Below are 23,111 nucleotides of genomic sequence, written 5' to 3' on the forward strand. Positions count from 1 at the left end.
TTCTCTGCTTTTATAAAAATATTTTCAAAACAGCATTTTACGTAGAATTTAATAATTTAACTATATACTTTTTTAAATAAATATTTATATAGATATCAACAGAAAAATCTTTCTTTTATACAGGGTGCTACAAAAAGCGAAATCAATACATTTCAATATTTACAATAAAGAGTACAAAATCCATTCGGAAGTATAAGCAGAAGACATGTTCAAAGAGCTATAAATAAGATTGAAGGAAAAATAAATGTGTGCATTATGAACGCTTTCGAACGATGTGATATCTCACGAACGTGTAGAGCATTAGAAACTAGTTTGTAGAAGTTGATTTATTTATAATAACACCGTTTAATATTATTCATATTATTAGATCGTACACTGATATTTCAAATTCACAATAAAAATGTTAAAAATAATATCTTTAAATTGCTGACCTGGATATTATTTATTTGAATCTTTCAATTGGCTTCATTTTCCTTATTCAATGTTAATTAGCGCTGACCGATATTGTTGCGATGAATATAATCAGATTAAATAAATTAAAAAACCAAAGTTGAACTTGAAAATATTATAAATAATAATTAAATAGTTTGGTTATTGTTAAGTTACCCAAAACAAAAAAAATATATCAAGTGTGGCATCATGAGACCGAGTTCTACAATCTAACAAAACCTGAAATAAAAAACGCAGGTCCGTATTTAAAATAATTAACTCTGTATCTCACAAATTATCACCTAATTTGAAAATCTAAAAATATCAGATAGCTCTAATAAAGTGGCTACAAGAATCTGCAATTAATTTTTTGATTTTCTAAAAAGTAACGACAGGAAAAAATAAATTTAATTTAAAAAAAATCCGTTTTTTCCAAAAAACTCAGCAATCGTTGAAATTTTTAAAACATTTTTGTTGATGGCATCTTGGTGAACATCCCAAGGAGCAACTTTGCCCCAATTTAACTATCTTCGTATCCATTACGGTTTCCGAGATAGCAATGCTCGTACCTCGAATTTGTAGCACCCTGTATAAGACACCACGTACATATATTTTTGAATCATTGAAAAGAAGTTACAATTACCTAATAGTACACTTGAGATTTTGCTCAAACGATCTTTTTTTAAATTGAATAATGAGTGCGTTTTTACCATTATGTTTTTCATGAAAATTGAATGAACGTCCATCTTTAGAGAGAGAAATTTTCCTTTAAAATCAACCAATTTGGCCCACGCTGTACATAAAAGTATAGTGCACGTGAATTTATGTGAAAGTATTCTGTAATCATAAACTATTGCATTGTTTTAGAAATACCAAACTATTTACTATTATTACATAAACAATAGAAACATTCTCAAAATATTGCTTTTGTTTTAAAACAATGCATAAAATATTTTACATTTTTTTATATTTCTATTCAGTGCATATTAAAAAATAATATGTAATAATTTTTGTAACTTAACTGCTAGTTCTTGAAAGTTATAGTCCGCAAGACTAGAATTTTTTTTTTAGAATGAGTGGGAGGGGGGTTAATCACTGCGACCTTACAGATCCATTGTGTCCCCCTTTCTTGAGTCATAACTCATCATACAGTCCCAGGGCTTTGACAAAAGCCAGTATCTGGGACGGTTTTATAGAGGGTAGTTCTCCATCTCCAATATCAGTCGTACCAAAATTCATGGCACGAATGGTTGTCGTCTCGGCGCACTCAGTGATGAGGTGTACTGGTGTTTCCCCATCTTCCCCACAGAATCTTCATTCGCCGTTTCTTCTTAGTTTCAATCTACTGAGGTGTTCATTGAGGAGACAGTGTCCTGTTAAAACCCCGTGACAATCCGAAGATTGTTCTTACTTAAACCCAGGAAGATCTGTGATTTTTCTTGATCATAAGCCCTCAGAAACTTCTTCGAGTGTCTTAGACCGTTGCAAGATTTCCATTCCAGGTTGCGGATGGAATCTTCCAAGTTCTTGAGTTCCGCCTTGAGTTGGTTACCACTTGGAAAGCAGAATGGTTCTGGTCCAGTTAGTGGAGTGTTCGCTCCTTTCCTAGCTAGATTATTTGCTTTTTCATTGCCTTCTATCCCTTGGTGAGCAGGCACACAGAGTAGGAGAACTTTGTTTTCTTTACCTAATTTATTCAGCTTCTCTATGCATTCTTTGACCAATTTCGAATTGATTGATACTGAGTTGATCGCTTTTAACACTGCTTGAATATCAGACAAGATGGCTATTTCTTGTTTCCGATAGTTCCTATCTAAGATAAGTTGTACGCATCTTTCGATAGCCTAGATTTCTGCCTGTAGGATACTAGGGTAAGTGCCCATTGGTTCGGAGTATTTAGCTCTCGCCCCAAACACTCCGATCCCTGTTCCCGTATTGGTTTTGGAAGCATCAGTATACCAAGTTATGGTATGGTCTTTTAATTGCTGGGCAAGCGTTTCGCTCTTCCAATCCTTTTTATTGCTCAATACTACATTGAGATGTTTCTCAAAGTTGTACGTTCTTGGCATATCGTCCACTGGGAGTTGCAGGAGTGATATTTCCTTTTTGAGGGTGTTCCAAGCCCCCAAGTCCGCAAGACTAACATTAGTCCTATTCTCAAGAACACCATTTAACGTAAACGAATGTCAGCGTTCATGGTTCAAATACCACTATCTTACATTACCCTTATCCTAGCAGGTCCTAGGAAATGTGGGATATTTTATATTCTTCAGGCTAAATGTGAATGCCAAATTAATTTGAGAATGCTCATCACTAGTGGATTTATGAGGGTTAATGGTATCACTAAAGGCGGTAAACGAATAACGAATTTTAGATATGCAGATGATACACTTATTGGAGGTGGTCAGCGAATTCAATTAAATAAAGATAAAACAAAATTATAATTATATCTATCGAAAACCCACGAGTACTACAGAAAGAGCAAGTTTCGATCAATTCATATACCCCAAAAAATCCTTTATGGGTATTTCGCCACTGCACTGCAAGAAAAATCTACAAAATAAAATAGTTATTTTTTGTAAACACTTCTGGGCGTTAAACCTAAACGGACGCTACTTGTCAGAAGTTGTGTTTACAGTAATAAAAAATTTGCCTAACAAAGAAAAAAAAAATGCTTAACGTTTCGGAAAGTTTTCTCTTTCCGTCGTCGGAAGCAAAAAAAATATAAAGAATCAAGAAAAAAACTATTTAAAATATTTAAATTGAACTATTCGAGAACACTTTACTTTTTAAAACAGATACGTCTACAAGAAATCGTTGACGTTCTGTTAAAATGACATTATATTAAGTTAAACTTCAAAATTAACAATTACTACCTGAACAATTACTTAATTTTACAATTCATATACCTTGGCTCTTTGATCTCAAACATAAAAAGGATGCAATGCAGAAATCGAAAGGAAACTGTGTAGAACACGCAGTTTCATGACCAAACTTAAGAAAATATGGAAAGATTCAACTATTTCACTTAACAACAAACTAAGACTACTAAGACCCCTAATTTCCCTATTGCCCATGTCTCGGAGACCTGGACATTGAAGTTGGCAATGCTACGTAAAATCGATGCTTTTGAAGTGTGTCTTAAATCATATCCTTGTTTATATATTAAAAATATATATATACAAAGATCATATGTAAAAACAAAAAGATTTAATTCTTAAGTCAATTTCAACTCAAAATTCAAATGATTTAAAACTTAAGTCTGTGACTTATCATTTTCTTTCAAATCAGGACATTTTCTTAAGACTTAATTACTATAATCACAGATAATGTAATTTATGTCGTTTTTATGACTTAAGTCAATTATATTTGATTTAAATCATGATGATTTGCGAGTTACGCCGGCGGCAAAATGACTTAGGTTCTCGTAACGATATCCCGTAATCCTGCTGTTAAAACATAACAGCTGGTTTTTATATATAAAAAGCAATTGTTATGTTGTGAGCAGGATTACGGGACGTCGTTACAGCCACCCTTAAATGAAAATAATTACCGTCACGGCAAGATAGATTGTTTCTAGACCTAACACCACTGCCATTGGCATCACTGACGTCGGTATATGCCAATGCAACAATGATTAGAATAGCCATTGACGAAAACGCTGGGAGAATCTTCTGATCAGGGGCTTGGAACAGCCTTAAAAAGAAAATTCCACTTCTCCAACTCCCAGTGGATAACATACCAAGAATGTAAAACTTTGAGAAACACCTCATTGTAGTATTGAGCAGTAAAAAGAATTGGAAGAGAGAAACGTTTGCTTAGCATGTAAAAGACCAAACCATAACATATGAGGCTTCCAAAACCAAAGCATATGAATATTTGGGCTGAAAACTAAATACTCCGAACCAATGGGCACCTATTCCAGCATCCTTCACGCAGAAATCTACGCTATCGACAGATGCGTACAATTTATCTTAGATAGGAACTAACGAAAACAGGAAATAGCCATCTTATCCGATAGTCAAGCAACACTAAAAGCGATCAACTCAGTAACCATCAATTCCAAGTTAAAGAATGCCTAGAGAAGCTGAACAAAAAAAGAACCTCCTAAACTGGGTGCCCGCTTACCAAGGGATAGAAGGCAATAAAAAAGCAAACGATCTAGCTAGAAAAGGAGCGAACACTCCACTAACTGGACGAGAACCGTTCTGCTTCCCAAGTGGAAACTAACGTAAAGCGGAACTCAAGAACTTGGAAGACTCCATCCGTAACCTGAAATGGGAATCTTCCAAAGAACCTAAAATTTAAGATTTAAAATTAACGAACTTAATATTTAAGTAACAACAATCTTTGGATTGTTATGGTGTTTCTAACATGACACTGTCTCCCCAACCAACACCTCAGATTGAAGTTGAGAAATAACGGCGTGTGCAGATTCTGTGGGAAAAATGGGGAAATACCTCATTTTAGCACATTTTTAGACGACTTTTAAGATTTTGATAGTCAAACATCAATAAAATATTCCTTATGTTTGGACTAAATTTTCTCGAAAATAAAGACACAATTTAAAATTTCGTTACAATAGAGAAATAGTTTGAAGTTTTGCGATTACAGTGATGTATAATTTATATGGTTTTGTAACAAATTGTTCGCTATTTTATGGCAAATGCTGAAGCTCTGCAAACATTAATCAAGCCTTAAAGAAAGGACGTGTGTTTGGAATTTTGGCTGTGGCTTAACACGACAGGATCGGGCTAAGCCTTAGGCCCGTATTTATAGTTGCGTCTCGAGACGCCAAGACGGTCTTGGGCTCTTGAGAGCGGAATCCACAGAATACACAAGCAAACGTCATTTTGGAGATTGCGATTTTCATTTTGGAGATTGTCATTTTGGATAGTTTATGTGATCTGTGGATAGTTTCGTAACCTAACTTTTTTTAGTAAACAAAACTTAAACAAAATAAATCCCTTGTAAATCCGTTGTCAGTTTTGAATATGTTAGATGAGTTTGAGGATATTTTGGACCATGTGGAAGAAGAAAATCGTCTTCGAGTTCCAAAACGATATATAAAGGATGCAGGAAATCCAATAGAAATGTTTAGCGAGGGGGAATTTAAATACCGATATAGGTTTAGCAAGGCTACAATTACAGAAACTATTTTACCCTCTTGTAATTGGAGACTTGCAAAAACCTACCAATCGTGGTTTACCTATTCCCCCAGTTATTCAATTATTAATTTGTTTACGGTTTTATGCGACTTCTAATTTTCAGATAGTAAGTGGAGACTTGCATGGTGTTAGCCAACCTACAATAAGCCAGATTATCAAGAGGGTGTGCATTTTAATAGCAGAACATTTGAGTGAATTTGTGTGATACAACCATAAATGGTTGAACAGCATTATTATTCCAATGATACTGGCTTCGGCTTGTGCAGATGATGACAACAAATGGGATACATATATTAAGAATATAGAAAGAGCTATAAATACATCTGTGAATAAATTCACTGGCGAAAAAAACACCTGAATTATTATATGGATATATTCCGAGGATTGAAGATGGACAAGTGAGGTTATTGACAGTAGAGAATGAAAAGTACTTGATTACCTGAAAAATTGGGAGAAGAGGTCAAAGAACATATAGAAATGGAACAAAGGAAGTATAAAAAAATTTATAGGCTAGCAGACTAGCAAAAAAAGAAGAGAGAAGAATGTCATCTAGACGACAAGAAATAAGGAAGCAGTAAAAACGCAATAATGATAGAATGTGTATTATGAAATATTATTTGAAATAAAACTATAAAACATGGAGTATCGACTTTATATAGAGTGGTCAACTCAATAAGAATACAGAATTTACACCAAGCAATAAAATCTTGAAAATTATAGGTTATACGGTGTATACATCCAATATTGTATATTATGTGATATGATATTTATGTAAATATTCATGATGAAAATAAAAAGACATTTTTTTTAGTTTTATTGTATTAGTGGGAAAATTCTGTGTGACCAGTTAAAACAAGCACTTAGCTGTCTGGTCATAGTGAGCGTAAAACTACTAAGAAATCATATATTATTTAAGTATAGAAAAACAGTATATTTAAGATAACCAATAAAAGACTATAAGGAATTACTTACAATTATGTTACATGTAAATATATAAATACTAACTTAACACTAATAGAAAAGTAAATAAAATTATTATATAGGTACTAGTTACCTTGGAACATTACTTAACATATTACATAATTACTAGATATACATATATTAATACAATAAATACATTAATTTACAAAATGTTGAATAAGATTTCTTCAAAAATCTAACCCTCTTTTTATTTATAATTGGAATGTGTAAATTAGCATCTTCAAAATTATCTAAATTTTCCCTTAAACCAATATTATGAAGAACAGCTGTTGCACAAATAATAGCAACAGTTGTTTTGTAAACCTCGGAGACATGGAAGACGTTTTTTCCAAGTCCCAAATAGCCTTTCAACATTTCGCATTCTTCTATGGGCAAAGTTATACCTGGTTTCTTGTTGATTACCTAGCTGTAGAACAGGAGTCAATAGAAATGGCCTACATCTATATGCATTGTCTCCAAGAAGTAAATCAGGAATATCACTCCTTTCCATTAGCATTCTTACATTACTTGGATCAAATATAACACTATCATGACTTGACCCTTAATATCCAACTATAATATCCATAATTTCCCTTTTGGGACCTGAACATTTAGACTAAAAGAACTTTTGCAATTTTGAAATACTTCCACATTATTGCATTATTCTTGATTATCTGGCTTATTAAAACTGTAAACAAATTAGTAATTGAATAACGGGGAGAATGGGTAAACCACAATTGGTAGGTTTTTGCAAGTCTTCAATTTATAAGAGGTAAAACAGTTTCTGTAATTGTAGCCTTGTTAAACCTATATCGGCATAAATCCCCCCTCGCTAAACATTTCTGTTAGATTTCCTGCATCCCGTATATATCTTTTTGGAACTCGAAGACGATTTTCTTCTTCCACATGGTCCAAAATATCCTCAAACTCTTCTAACATATTCAAAACTGTTTAATCAGACAAAACGGATTTACGAGGGATTTACTTTGTTTACAAAAAAGTTGGGTTAAGAAACTATCCACAGATCACATAAACTATCCAAAATGAAAATCGCAATCTCCAAAATGACGTTTGCTCGTGTATTCTGTGGATTCCGCTCTCAAGAGCCCAAGACCGTCTTGGCGTCTCGAGACGCAACTATAAATACGGGCCTTAGAAAGAGTTCTAAACTATAATATTTATTTCCTTCGGCCACACACCCGAAAATACAGCGTTAATAGACTCTTAAGTATTCTCTCATCTTGCAGCTCTGATAGAGAAACCATAATATAAAAATAGTAATTTGTTTGTTTAATTGTTTATAATTAATCAGCAGCAACATCTGTATTCTGTCAGAAATGAAGGATATTTTCATGCAACATTGTATACTTATTTAAAACCGCTATATACCGTACTACACGTCTTATCGTTTCCTCGATGCTCTTCACAGCACGTCGCTCACTAATTGCTGCGTATTTTTTACGAAACACGTTCTTATCAGCCGGCGATGTGATAAAACTGGCGATATTAAAAAAAGGGAAATGCCCATTGCAATGGGTTGACTCGTCGTCTGGCATTCCTGTTTGCATTGTACCGTTACCGAAACCACCGATTTAACTGAGCTTTTGGGCAGACCGGCTTTATACCATTTCCTTAAAATATACGTATGGTTTTTTTAATTAAAATTGACTTTTCTGATTTCTTTATCTTAAATTTATTTGACGATTTTGAATTTTTCAATTTATTTTTCAATTACACAATTTCTTGAATATTTAATAAGAAACATCTGTTACAGCAGATAAATATATTACAAAGCGACTACATAATTTTAAACATTTATAGATATTTTTTATATACAGGGTCCTGCAAAAGTGCGTCAGGCCTCTATATCTCCTATAATAAAAAAAAGCCCTTAAGAAAAGAGATTTAACTTAAGTACAGAAACTAGGTATGTATTACATGTATTGTAGATTGTATTGAAGGGGGGATGTTGATCTTTGAGATCTTATAGATCTATTGTGTCCTCCGTTCCTGATCCTGTGTCCTTCCGTTGTCCTCCGTACAACTGATCATCTAGTGTCAGGACTTTGACAAAAGCCACTCACTATCTGAGACAGGGCTTTGACAAGAGCCAGTATCTGGGACGGTTTTATAAAGGGTAATTCTCCAACTCCAATATCAGCTGTACCTAAATTTATGGCACGAATGGTTGCCGTCTCGGCACACTCAGCGATGAGGTGTTCTGGTGTGTCCCCATTTTCCCCACAGAATCTGCATTCGCCGTTCTTTTCTTAGCTTCAATCTAATGAGATGTTCAATTAGGAGACAGTGTACTGTTAAAAACTTAACGTAACAATCCAAAATTGTTCTGACTTAAATCAAGGAAAATCTTCGAGTGTCTTAGACCGTTGGAGGATTCCCATTCCAGGTTACGGATAGTGTTCCAAGTTCTTGAGTTTCCTTTTAAGTTCGTTACCACTTGAGAAGCAGAACACTGCTGGTCCAGTTAGTGGAGTGTTCGCTCATTTCCTAACTAGATCGTTTGGTTTTTCATTATCTTCTATTGCTGGCACTCTGGTATAGAAGGACTTCATTTTTTGCCTAATTTGTTCAGCTTCTCTAGGCATTATTCGACCAATCTCGAATTGATGGTTACTGTAGGGTTGCCAACTTCACGCAGGTTTGACACCTCACGCAAAATTTCAAAAATTTACCCAAAAGTTATGTAACTGTTATGCGGTTGATGGTCTTTCTTGCTTTCTTAAAAATATTTATACTCAAAACTATAATTAGGTTATTATTAATTAATAATAATAATAATATAACAAACAATTTTCTACAAAAATGTTTATTTCCAAAACATAAGCTAATAGTAATTAAACACAAAAAAGCTAAACAAGCATAGCTTCCACAAATATTTCTTGTATGTACAGGGTGTCCCACTAAGAACAGCTCTCGGCTGTATCTCGGAAAGTATTAGCCGTAGCGGCTACGGAGAAAAATATTTATAACTAAAGGGGCTATGAGAAATTGCTGGAAAGTATTTTCAAGTTTGTAAAACGGCCGCTAGGTAGCGCAACTGCTATGGAAAATAAGAAAATAGATTTTTTACAGAATTTTGCATAGATAATGGGTACTATAAATAATAGCTTCTTAATCTTCAGTAAATTTTGAATTTTTTTTGTTAGAACTATTTTCCCATATCTGCTAAAATAAAGTGGTGGGGGAAGGTTAGATCTATCTTTATTTAAATGTTAATAACTCCGGACTGGGGATGATCAGAATCCAACAAACGAGGGTTCGTTTAAAAGAGCGTTTCTTACTCTATATTATACCATAATAATAATAATAAGGTTTTGAACGTAGACGCTAGGGGGCGCTTTCTTACAATTTAACAAACATAGCGTGTTTTCTCAAAAAAAAAAAAATACGATAGTATGTGCTATTTTAGCTTTTAGCTGGTAGTAAAGAGTAGTAAAAGCTTAAAATGTCAGCGAAAACCGCATCTTGATATCTTCTTTCAAACCGAAGATATTAGCAAAATTATAATAAATACCAAAAAAATAAGCCCTTAATTACCTTATTTTTACAATACAGTATCAGTAGCCCTCTTGATTAGGCCCATTCTAACAAAAAAATAAGATAGAAACAGTTAGTTTATTTTAAAATCGACGAAATACCAGAATACCATAATACCAGATGTATTAATATCTAATAATTAAGATAATATTAATAATAGTGAACAAGAAACGATGATTCAGTGAAGTCATGGTAGGCTTTGGAAAAAAGTTGCTTTTCGCGTAATAGTATAAACGTCAAAGTGTTATTAGATCAACATTTTGATAGTCTTAGCAGCGTTTGTTTTATCTTTTAAATGCTTTTTCAAAATGCCTTTATTATTTGAAGTAGTTGAAGTTGTTGGCAACGGCTAATACTTTCCGAGTTACAGCCGAGAGCTATTCTTAGTGGGACACCCGGTACATAAGTATCTCTTTTCTGTGCAAAAAGTGGGAGTAACGGAAGACATATTGTTGCCAAATTAACAATTTTATTAAGCATTTAGGTAATAGACGATTATTATTTATATCTTGGATTTGATGTGAAAAAAGAGGACTTTTTCAATACGTGAGAGAAAAGAGGACAGTACGATCAAAAAGAGGACTTTTCTGTGAAATAGAGGACGGTTGGTAACCCTAGGTTACTAAGTTGATCGCTCGTAGGGCTGCTTGACAATCGGATAAAATGGCTATTTCGTGTTTCCGATAGTTCCTATCTAAGATAAGTTGATAATGTGAGAACATATTTTTCGTAAACAGGAAATATTGACAGATTTGGCTTCCAAAATTAATTCTTTCAATGTAGTTTTACTATCGCCCATTTTCTTCCACTGCCATCATCTACTGTCTTGTCCACTGCCATCATCTACAACATTTTCGTCGTTTTTGGTATATTTAGTAACTCATATGCTATTTGTAAACATACGTTTCTATATAACAACTATTTATAATATTATACACATGTTATTTTTACGACATCAATGAAAGATGACTAGGTCAACTCAGAATATTCAACTAACAAAATAAATTATTAAACGCAAGCTGCGTCATCTTCTGTCTCATTAACATTGAGACAGTCAGACTGCTTCAGTCCTTCACTGAAACTGAGACTAACGGTAGGTTGGGAGGATACTAACCCACCTTTTGATACTAACCCACATAAAATTTGTCTACCACGATTGTAGATTGTATAAATATGTATCATGTCCTATACCAAATTTTAAACATTGCTTTACAAATCTAATAATAAATCTATCATTTCCTATAACAAGTAGATAATTATTAACAACCTTACAAACAATAACATTTTTCTTTAAATTCCCTTATCTTTTTAAGGATTCCACAAATGTATTGTTTTTTCAAAATTATCGAAACATATTACAGAATTCTTGTAACTACAATCAACATGTGAGCCAATACCTATATCGCATAATCACTGTTTTTCTTTTCACGTATTATCTAAAGAAAAATACCAGTTATATAATAGATGGAAATGAAATTCAAATCAAATAAAGCCAATGACACAAGTACATAATAATCGCGACAGCTCGACGACCTAAAAACCAAAAAAAAAAAAGAAGAAAATCCTACATTCTTAAAGAAATATTTACTCGGGAGTAGGTAATTCAAAGTACCAACAGCCGAAGAAACAAGGTTAAATCTGTGGCTATATTAAAATAATTATGAATCGGTAATTTATGCAGCCAACACCTCACAAAAATGAGTACATATAGAGGTGCCGTAACATATACCGGGTGCGTCTCAAAAGTGAATCACCCCTATAACTTTTTTATTTCTTCAGATAAATTAGAATTGATTGACGTGTTCAATTATTTTTGGTCACTTCCTGTTTCACCGGAAATGGCTACAACTTTTGATTTTTAAATGACACCCTCGGTATTTTTTTTACTTTATTCGATAGAAAAAGACATTCCGAATTGAATGACATATCATAGTCAACTTTTGACATTCTCGCTTAATAAAAAATCGTATTTTAAAATTCTAGAGTGCCATGGCTATGTTAAAAACACTAATTCTTAATTAAGGAGCCTTGGAGAAATAGATTTGATCGTCTAATGTTTTTAGTGTCTTGTCCTGGCCAGTTAGAAAATGCTCAAATCTTATTTTCAAGCATATCTCAATTTTTTCAAATGGAATGAGGGTGGCTCATTAGCATATTTAGAAAAGCATTTTTTACGAATAATTTTATACCACACACTTGGTATTTCGAATCAAATTTTCGTTACGAACCGCAAGTTATAATTTCAAATACACCATATGCGAAAATGTCAAAAGTTGGCATATGATATGTCATTCTATTCAGAGTGTTATTTTCTTTTGAATGAAGCAAAAAAAACGAGGGTACCATTTAAAAATCAAAAGTTGTAGTCATTTCCGGTGAAACAGGAAGTGACCGAAAATAATTGAATACGTCAATCAGTCCCAATTTATGTCATGTACTAACATACCAAATCTCGTTTTTTTAACTGAAAAAATAAAAAAGTTATAGGGGTGAGCTCTTTTGAGACTTACGAGAAAGAGATTTCTTTAAAATATATTTACTGATCCAATGCTTAATTGTTAGCCTTTTCTAGTGATTGTTAACATTTATTGTAACAACCATTACTGTAACATAATATTCTATATTTGCCTCACTCAAGAAAGCGAGGAACCCATTTGTTAACCACCATCTGGAAAATGAAATTATGTTTAACTTGAAAGTAAGAGTTTCGAGTTCAAGGAGACAGGGCCTCAAGAGCTCTATAACCCTCTCAAGAGGCAGCGAAGTTCTTTCCGAAAATATTACAAGACCCCAAGCGTCTTGGTCTGGTATTTCCTCATCACTAATCAAAAAACAATAGTATAAGTGGAAAATGTATTAGAAAAATAAAATAATAGTTATTTTTTATACAAGACGATAAAATGGTATTTTATCGTCTTGATTATTTGGTTATCGTTTAATTTCGGGAGACGATAAAACCATTCATTTATAAAATTCATTCATTTATAAAATTCATTCATTTATAAAATTCATTCATTTATAAAATTCATTCATTTATAAAATTATTCATTTAAAAATTCATTCATTTATAAAATTCATTCATTTATGAAATTCATTTATTCGTCAGGATCGATTATAATAAAATATTAACTGAATTTTAGTTGTCGCCCGGCGACGTAGGTTTTCGAGAAAGCGGTCGGTGGCAATGCTATGAAAGAAGCCGGCATCTTTGATTTTTGCGGAGTCATATATAGATAAGGACACATTATTTTTTTATTGAGGTGCTAGTATTTACACAGAAAATACATTATGAAGGGCGCTGTTACCATATTTTTGTATTAGTTGATATTAGCAAAGAATATTATTGTTTGGCTTTAGTTAGTTAGGATAGTATGTCTATATATTCTGCATTTTTTTATTAATATTCTGTTGTTACACTGCAATAATACTTGTTATTTTGGATGTAGGAAAATTATTTTTAATGTTTTTAAGCAAAGACTGGTTTAATAAATAATAATAACAGTAATAATTTGTTATACCTATTAACAACAAAATTTAAAATCATTTAATATAAATATTTTTTTTTAAGTAGTAGCAAAATATAAACAACAAATTAGATGTCAAAATTATTTATATTAGATCCTATTTAAAAATAATATAGTCTCTAATTTTTTTGGCAACGTTGGTTTATTAAATAATAATAATTACAGAACTAATTTGTTATATTAACAACAAATTTTAAAATCATGAAATATAAACATTTATTAATTTTCTAAGCATGCAGTGTAATGGAAGGAAAATATAAATAAAAAATTAGAAATCAAAATTATTTATATTAGGTGCTTTATATTACTATTTAAAAATTATATTTACTTTTACTGTCATTTACTTTAAAAAATAAATGAAATATTTTTTCTTCGCAAAAAACTACATGTAAGAGAATTAGCAAAATATAAACATCGTTAACTTTTTTTTGAATTGGCACGTGTAAAACTTTCATTTTAATTTTCTCACCCCATAGTTTGAGTTCGATAACCATTTACTTAAATATGATTATACAACCACATTACTTAAATATGATTATTAAGTTCAACTAATTCATATTATTAAAACATCTAAAATACAAATATGTATTTTTAAATTAATTGTAAGTTCATCTCATCTCTCTTAAAAATTGCTACTTCCCAAAATTTCCCATTAAAAAATAGACCATATACCATATAAAATTAAATAATTGAAAGATCGGACTACGGAAAACCACACAAATTATCGAAAAAATTTTGACCACCTGCACATGCACACAATCGTCAATAAATAAAATTAAAAAATAACTACTATTTTAGTATTTTAACTATTTTAATAAACGCAAAAATAGCACAGTATTTATACGGCGAAGTTATAAAAATTTGGAAGAACCAATAATGCACTGACGCATACAAAAATCAAACGAATACTAAATTTCATTTATCAAAAGCATTCGATAGTCGTGGCTCAACGATAACCATTTAGTCGCACGGCGAGGTTGTCACATATGCTTTAGTTTACAAATGAATGAATGATTTTATTCGAATAAAACCATTCGATAGTTGAAATCATTCATTCATTAACCATTCGATAGTCTAATTCATTCGATAGTTCCCATCGCTAACTATAACCCTCTACCCTCTCAAGAGGCAGCGAAGTTCTTTCCGAAAATATTGCAAGACCCCAAGCGTCTTGGTTTGGCATTTTCTCTAAACTAATCAAAAAACAATAGTATAAGTCGAAAATGTATTAGAACAATAAAATAATAGTTATTTTTTATACAAGACGATAAAATACCATTTTATCTTGATTATTTGGTTATCGTTTAATTTCGGGAGACGATAATGCAATTTTATCGTCGTGTATAAAACAATATTTTTTTCCATAGCGAGTTACCTTTTAAAAAATATTCAGAAATTATTATTTTAAGAAATTTATTACGAGTAGAAAAAATATTGTGTTGGGTTGGCGTTGGTTTCTATGTAATTTGACAAATAAATAAAGCTGTCTCTTTAGTTGTCAGTTTTGAGTCAATATTTTTCATTCTCTTTCGTGTCGATTGCTGAATGAATTGGAGTCAGAAATGGCTCAAAACGAAATAAGTAAATTACCAACAGATATTCAGGCTGAGGCGACAAACGCCATACCAAACTACTTCCATTTAAATCCCGAATAACTTATGAAAAAGAATACAAAAATTTTCAAAAATGGAAGCAATTAATTAAGAAGAAATAAAGTTTTTAACCTATCCTCGCTGTTAAAGTATCATTTAATCTACACTTGCAGTTGAAGTACTATTTTATCTACTATTTTTGATAGATATAAGGCAATTTTAACAGTTGCTATGGAAAAAAGTAAATTTTAACATGTTAATACATTTAAGCAAATCTCTAAACCCATTTCAATTCATTCTGCATTTGTTATAGCATAGTGGCGTTATTTAAATGGCCATATAAACATAGATATCGTTTTCTTTTTGCATTCTCGCGTGCGTTTAACTGTGCCGTAACAACCGTCGATCCACTGTAACACTTAACCTGCTCGATTTTAATAAGAACTTTCATTTTTACTCGTTTTCACGACTTTTACTTAATGCCTTATATCAATAACAGATCTGTAATTACCTTGGAACTGATCTTACTTAATGATTCAATCTAATAAACTATATAAATAGATTGTGTGGAATTTAATCATATGTGAAAATAGGCATATCATGAGTGATTCTCCTGAATTTGTTATAGTGCTCCCTCCTTGATACTAGAAGTTTTTAAAGAAAGTTTACTTAGTTAATATAACTCATTTTGGTTTAGATTCTTATTCTTATTAATAGAATTAGATTTTTTTGAGGCGACTGCTCTCTTCTTAGATCTATTGTGTCCACTCCTGATTACATTCTCGCCAGGTTACATTATTGTTAGTTTCCAGTAGATAGTATGCAGAAAAAATATCGTAGCTGTTTGAAAATGCTCGAAAGGAAACAATTATGTTTTTGCGACGTTTCGCGACTTTATTGTCGCTTCTTCAGGCACCGAAACATATATTAATCCAATCCAATGTTTTTATGACAATAAAGTCGCGAAACGTTGCAAAAAACATAATTGTTTCCTTTCGAGCCTTCCCAAACACCCACGATTTTTTTTCTGCATTCTGCAGTATGATTCTTTACAAAAAGTTTAACAACTTAGAGAGAACCATCTATACAGGGTGGCCCATCGAAAACGTTCCGCAAGGCATAACGGCCAGGGTAATTTTTTTCAGAAAATTCAAAAACACGTCAATTTTGTTTGTGAGGGGGACAATTTTTGCCCCAAAAATGATTGCAAAATCTTCAACCCTCTAAGCGGGGGTGTCATCCCCCAATTTTTTTCAAATGGGAAGGGGGTCAAGTGGTACCGCATTGAAAAGGGCTTTCTATTCTCTATACTTTCCCGCTTCGTTTTTGAAAATCGGTCGAGCCATTGAGAAAATATGAAGGATTGATTTGAACAGTTTATTTAAACATTTATCAGAGTAAATGATAAGGATAAATTCCTTCGACCAATTTGCTGTTTTTTCTTATTATTTCTAGATGTTTACGCATTTTTTCACTTGCCACAAGGATGAACGATCGGGTTAGGTAGAGTGTACTTTCTTTTTGAAAGGTGTAGTTAATCGGCACAACTGTCGGTACTGGGCTGAGGACAACCCCAGGGTTTTTCACGAGGTGCACACACAAAACCCTAAGAAATTGAACGTGTGGGCTGGTATTTTTAGAAATTCTATTGTGAGTCCTTTTTTTCTTCCTGGAAATCTAACAGGTGATTTGTACTTGGATTTACTGGAAAATACCATCGACCCAGCTCTAACTGACATCATAGAGAACAATCCTGGATACGTTGAAGCGGAACTAATATTTCAACAAGACGGTGCACCTCCATATTACTCTCAAAACGTGCGTAATTATTTAAACAATAACTTTCCCGTTCGGTGGATATGGCGAAGGGGTACAATTGAGTGGCCTCCCCGGTCACCCGACTTGACTCCTTTAAACTTTTTTCTATGGGGACACATAAAAAGTAAAGTGTATAGCACTCTACCCGCCTCATTAGAATACCTGCGAAGACGAATTATTGATGTTTGTTGCGAAGTGACCCCGCAAGTTCTTCAGAACGTTCTAGAAAGGGTTGAAAATAATTTGTATTACTGTATGGAGGTTGATGGGCAACATTTTCAGCATTTTCTTCATTAATAAGATAAGTTTTTTTTAATTAATTCAATTTATGCGTTTTTTGCAAAAAAGTACTTTTCAAATTTCAGTCTTTCATATTTTCAAAATGACTGGACCGATTTTTAAAAACGAAGCGGGGAAATATAGAGAATAGAAAGCCCTTTTCATTGCGACGCCACTTGACCCCCCTTCCCATTTGAAAAAAGTTGGGGGATGACACCCCCGCTTAGAGGGTTGAAGATTTTGCAATCATTTTTGGGGCAAAAGTTGTCCCCCTCACAAACAAAATTGACGTGTTTTTGGATTTTTCGAAAAAAAAATACCCTGGCTGTTATGCCTTGCGGAACGTTTTCGATGGGCCACCCTGTATAGCTTTTTATCACTGACATTTCGTACTAACGTTAAATGTGTTTTGTCTTTGTTTTGTCGTTTCTTCTTCTGATTGACAAAATCTGCACCTGACTTCGTTCAATTACCTTTAGATGCCTATTTAGCGTACAATTTCCTGTTAGTAGATCCACCACAGTTTTGACAGTATACCTGTCTTTTCTTTATGTCTGTCATAAATTTTGGCGAATCTTTTAACTATGAACTTTCTTTTGACTATTTCTGTCCAGGTTTTTGCCACTATTCTAGAGATCCAAATTTGCTACTATTCTAGAGATTTGTTCGCCAAACACTGTTTTATGTCCATTCTTGTAACTCCTTTTGTTCCGCTACAGAAAGGTTGAATGCATTGAATGATATTGATGAGTTCCTTTATTAATAAAAAAATTACCTAGACCTTCATGTTTTCACAATCTGGGTCACTTATTATATATTAACGCGGATTTATTTCTTGAAAAAATCTATACTGATATATAAAATCCTTAAATGACTGACATACTGATTAATCACGATCCTGCTCAAACCACTCAACGTAAGAAGCTCAATTTTGGCATACAGGTTGATTCTAGGGTGTAGAGGTTCGATAAGAAGGGATTTTTCGTAATTAGAGTTCCAAGAGGGTGAAACCACCCCTCAAATATTACAATAATTTTTATTTAAAAAACGGTCAAGTTTCCGAAAAAACGCTTAAACACGTATATTTTATTTTGTTTTTTTACATATTATAAGATTTTTTAAAAATGTATACAGGGTGTTTCGAAAAATCAGGTCATTGATTAATCACGATCCTGCTTAAAGCGCTTCACGTAAAAAGCTGATTTTTGGAAAACAGATTGACTTTAGAGTGTAGAGATTCGATAAGAAGGGATTTTTCGAAACTCGAATTCTAAAGGGGTGAAACTATCCCTCAAATATTAAAATATTTTTTCTTTAAAAACTGGTGAGTTTTTCAGAAAAACTCTTAAACACGAATATTTTATTTTGTTATTTTACATATTTTAAGATTTTTTATAAATTTATACAGGGTGTTTTATAAAATATGACCACTGAGTAATCACGATTCTGCTTAAACTGCTTTACGTTTAAAGCTGATTTTTGGCAAACGGACTGACTGTAGGATGTAGAGGTTCGATAAGGAGGGGTTTCTCGAATCTCAAATTCCAAGAGGGTGAAAACGCCCCTCAAATATTACAATATTAGTTTTTAAAAAACGGTTAGTCTTTCGGTAAAACGCTTGGACAAGCATAATCTATTTTGTTTTTTACATATTTTGAAATTTTTTAAAAAATCATACAGAGTGTTCCAAAAAGTAGGGTAATTTCTTAACCACGATTCTACTTAAACTGCTTGACGTAAAAAGCTTATTTTTGGCAAACGGATTTTTCGAAAGTCAAATTCCAAAGAGATGAAACTAAAATAATTATATATATAAATATATTAAATAAAAGCACCTCCATTTCTTCGTGACAGAAGATTAAAATAAATTCGTAACACAAACCACAAACCCTAATACACAAAATGAAGACAATACACAATAAATACAACCCTTGTATATATCCGAAATCAATCAACAACAATCAGAAATCAATCAAAATACAACAATATAAACAAGGATACAACGTAACATTATTTCATCACAGAAAATACTCTTAGACCAGTTTTGATCCATACAAAACCAACATATTATACAGGGTGAGTCTTAAATAATTGCAAATATTTTTAGTTTTTTTTCGCGAAAAAACTTGAATTAATTAAAAAAAATTTGGAATTTTTTGAACATATTTTAATATTTTTTTGAATTTTTAGTTAAAATACATAATATGTCAAACATAGGTGTAGTAGATTAAATTTACAAGAAAGAAAACCCGGAAAAGATCCAGTGGTTCTCAAAATTTAAGCAGAAAAACATTTTTTCTTGCATTTTCAAAGTAAAATATTCCGTTATTTTGGACCAATTTGAAAAACGGCAAAGGGAAAATGTGTTTCTTTTATCGAGATCTACCAGCCCTGAAAATATTTGCATTTATTTAAGACTCACCCTATATATTGAACACTTAACAACAAAGAAAATATATGATTATTATAAAATGTACCATTGTGATCAAAAAAAGTAGTACAAGAATTAGTAGTCCCAGATAGAACTCCTGGTCTATAAGGATATTTGAATTATATTGAATTTTTTTTTTGATTTGCAATGTCCCTTTTGGGAACTCAATCCCTTAATCGCGTAAATATAATCGATTTTTGCTCTGAAGTTAAAGGCATTTTTTAAAAATTACGATAATTAGAAAAAGAATTTTTAAAAATTACGATAAAGAAACTGATATAGTTTATAATCATCTGCTGATGATGCTAACATGGTTAGCGAAACGCGCGTCCAGTGTAAAAGTAAAAGTTTTTTGGTGTATTGTGGTGATTTAGTGTTTTTATTTTGCTATGTAACACCAAAGGTTCTAACCCTCAACTGTAACCATTTAAATATGAATAAATACCCAGGAATCTTTGTAAATGTATGTCATGGCTTCTTTGATTTTTTAAACACTGCATAACAAAAATCTTAATAAAACTTTTTTGATGCAAGACAGTGTTATACAGCGTATTTTTTAAATACCAACCCTATTTTTTTTATGATTCTTTAAATTATATCATGAGTGTCATATTTCAGGTTTTTAGTCCTATAAAAATTGAGCGAACGGTTGTGGAGGTAAGAACTAATAAGATTGGAGTGTAGAGTAATTTTCGGCAAAGTAATTATACAGGGTGAGTCTTAAATAAGTGCACATTTTTTAAGGGTATCTATAGTATATCTTTCGATCCCCAGGAACAGATATATAAGATTTTTTTGTTGAAAATCTTTTATTTTTAAAAAATAAAATAACATTGCAATTTTTTTTTAAATTTTGTATTTTTGCAAATGTCCAAAACAAATTTCAGTTTCATTGAACGTATTGTTAGTTAATAAATAAATATTAAAGAATGAACATTGAATTCATTTTTCGACTTAGAAAATTATCTTAGGAATGATAATGAGTAAAAATAGTGATAAACAATAGTGTTGTATATGTAGTAATAAATAAAAAATGTCATTGTGTAAAAAGGATTGTCGATATACGTTCCCGAGTATATTTTCGAAAAATAGAATATATTTGATTTATACTGAAATTATTCCAAATTAAAAAATCGCCCTGTGTTGCTAAAAAAAGGAAGTCTGTACCAACCTGTCTCAAATTTACATGAAAATCAATTCACTGTCCGCGAAGTACCTTCACCAGTTGTCTTCTTCTAAATTTCTTCTTCTTTTAACCTATTCTTCTTCTAACAACAATGACACTTTTGCCAAATACCGAAGAACCAATCGCGACAATACTTTCATTCGAACTCGCGCCAAAATCAAGAGTGAACCGCGCGCTGCAGCGGTACTTTTTTGAGATGGTACCGTGGTACGATAGGCGAGCACCTGTTCGGACAGAGACTAGCGGCCGGCGCGAGCCCCACTGCTTTTTGCAGGACGGTTTGGTACTGCGCCCCCCTTTACTTCATTCAGGGGAATCGTATGTGATAGTGATAATTAACTATAATTGCTATATTGTTATCACTTGTCTGGGAGATACCGAAATGTTTTTTACCTTATTGATTATGTACAGGGTGTCCCATTTTCGTGTGTTTGATGGGGTTTCTCGTTTATGAGTGAAGATACAAAAGTATGCTACATTTTGCGCTGGAAGTATACCCTGTTAGTAAGAGCCATGATTACTTGTGGGGCAGTTGCTTGGTATACAAAACTAGAGCAACGTACGGCAAGGCTAAACCTGTGCAAGTCCAGAGACTGGCAGGCATCTGCATCGCAGAAGTCATGAGAACCTCTCCAACAGCAGCAATGGATGTCATTCTAGATCTGACACCACTGCACATTGTCATCGGTATATATACCAATGCGACAACAATTAGAATGGTCATTGATGAAAACAATACTGGGAGAATTGTTAGATCAGGGGCTTGGGATACCGTCAAAAAAGGAAATACGACTTCTCCAACTCCCAGTGGATGGCATACCAAGAATGTACAACTTTGAGACACATCTCAATGTAGTATGTAGTATTGAGCAATAAAAAGAATTGGAAAAGAGAAACGTTTGCTCAGCAGAAAAAAAACCATACCATAACTCGGTATACGATGCTTTCAAAACCAATGTAGGGGCAGGGATCGGAGTATTTGAGACAAGAACTAAATACTCCGAACCCATGGGCACCTACTCTAGCACCCTATAGGCAGAAATCTTCGCTATCGAAAGGTAATGATTAGGGATAGAAGGTAATGAGAAAGCAAATGGTCTAGCTAGAAAAGGAGCGAACACTTCACTAACCGGACCAGAACCGTACTGCTTTCCAAGCGGAAACCAAATAAGAGAGGAACTCAAGAACTTCGTATCCCCATCCGTAACCTGGAATGGGAATCCTGCAACGGCCTGAGACACTCGAAGAAGTTTCTAAGGATATACGACTAAGAAAAATCAAATACTTTCCCTGATTTAAGTAAAAACAATCTTCGAATTGTCACAGGGTTTTTAACAGGACACTATCTCCTCAATGAACACCTCTGTAGATTAAATCTATGGACAAACGGCGAATGCAGATTCTGTAGGGAAAATGGAGAAATACCAGAACACCTCATCACTGAGTGCGCTGAGACAACAACCATTCGTGCCATAAACTTTGGTACAACCCTTGTTTATCCATAATCAAGGGTACAACTGATATTTGAGATGGATAATTACCCTGGGACTGTATGATGAGTTATAACTCAAAAAAGGAGACACAATAGATCTGTGGGTCGCACTGATTAACCCCCCTCCCACTCATTCTACATTCTACATGCTATTTTTTATGAAACTAAAGATGCTACACACATATTTGTCTGTTTTGATAGGTTTTCCTGTTTTCTTGCGAATTTGAAAATGTTGAATCCTGCCTATCCAATTCTACTACATAATCTCACGGACATTTTTTGCTGGGACCTGTTATTTTTTAAATATTAGTCAAGCTTATGTTTTTTTTAATGGGTCGTCCTGTATATTATTTATTTGTTTTATTTGTTTATGTTGCTATGAGCTGCCTGAAAATATAATATATTCTATATTTATTTTCATTAATAAGGTAGAAAAATACATTATTAAACATTTAACTTAAATTGTCATATCTTAAAACTGTATTATTTTATGTTATTTAATTTAATCACATAATTTTGCCCTATTATTTTATGTTATTTAATTTAATCACATAATTTTGCCCTACATCGTATTATCTTAATAAACTCCACTGAAAATAAACTTGTGCAAGTTTTAGATAAGACATTTTTAACCAGAGTTATCGATATTTTTGATGCACTTGTGCAATCATTTC

The 23,111-nt window shown here is 32.7% G+C and overlaps 1 protein-coding gene across 2 annotated transcripts in view; it reads right to left on the minus strand.

Moving 5' to 3' along the window:
- LOC115879386 (proton-coupled folate transporter) overlaps nucleotides 1–23,111 on the minus strand; it is a 109,297-nt gene that overhangs the window by 67,455 nt on the left and 18,731 nt on the right. Inside the window, exon 1 of one of the 2 annotated variants that reach the window (XM_030896191.1) lies at nucleotides 20,931–21,195. The exons of the other annotated variant lie outside the window; for it this stretch is intronic. The gene's annotated coding sequence lies outside the window, so the exon portion shown is untranslated. Of the gene's footprint in view, nucleotides 1–20,930; nucleotides 21,196–23,111 lie in introns of those variants that run through there. 2 annotated transcript variants of the gene reach the window in all.

Source organism: Sitophilus oryzae, unplaced genomic scaffold (genome assembly GCF_002938485.1).
Source record: "Sitophilus oryzae breed Bouriz unplaced genomic scaffold, Soryzae_2.0 scaffold_1067_pilon_pilon, whole genome shotgun sequence".
Classification (NCBI taxonomy): Eukaryota; Metazoa; Arthropoda; class Insecta; order Coleoptera; family Curculionidae; genus Sitophilus; species Sitophilus oryzae.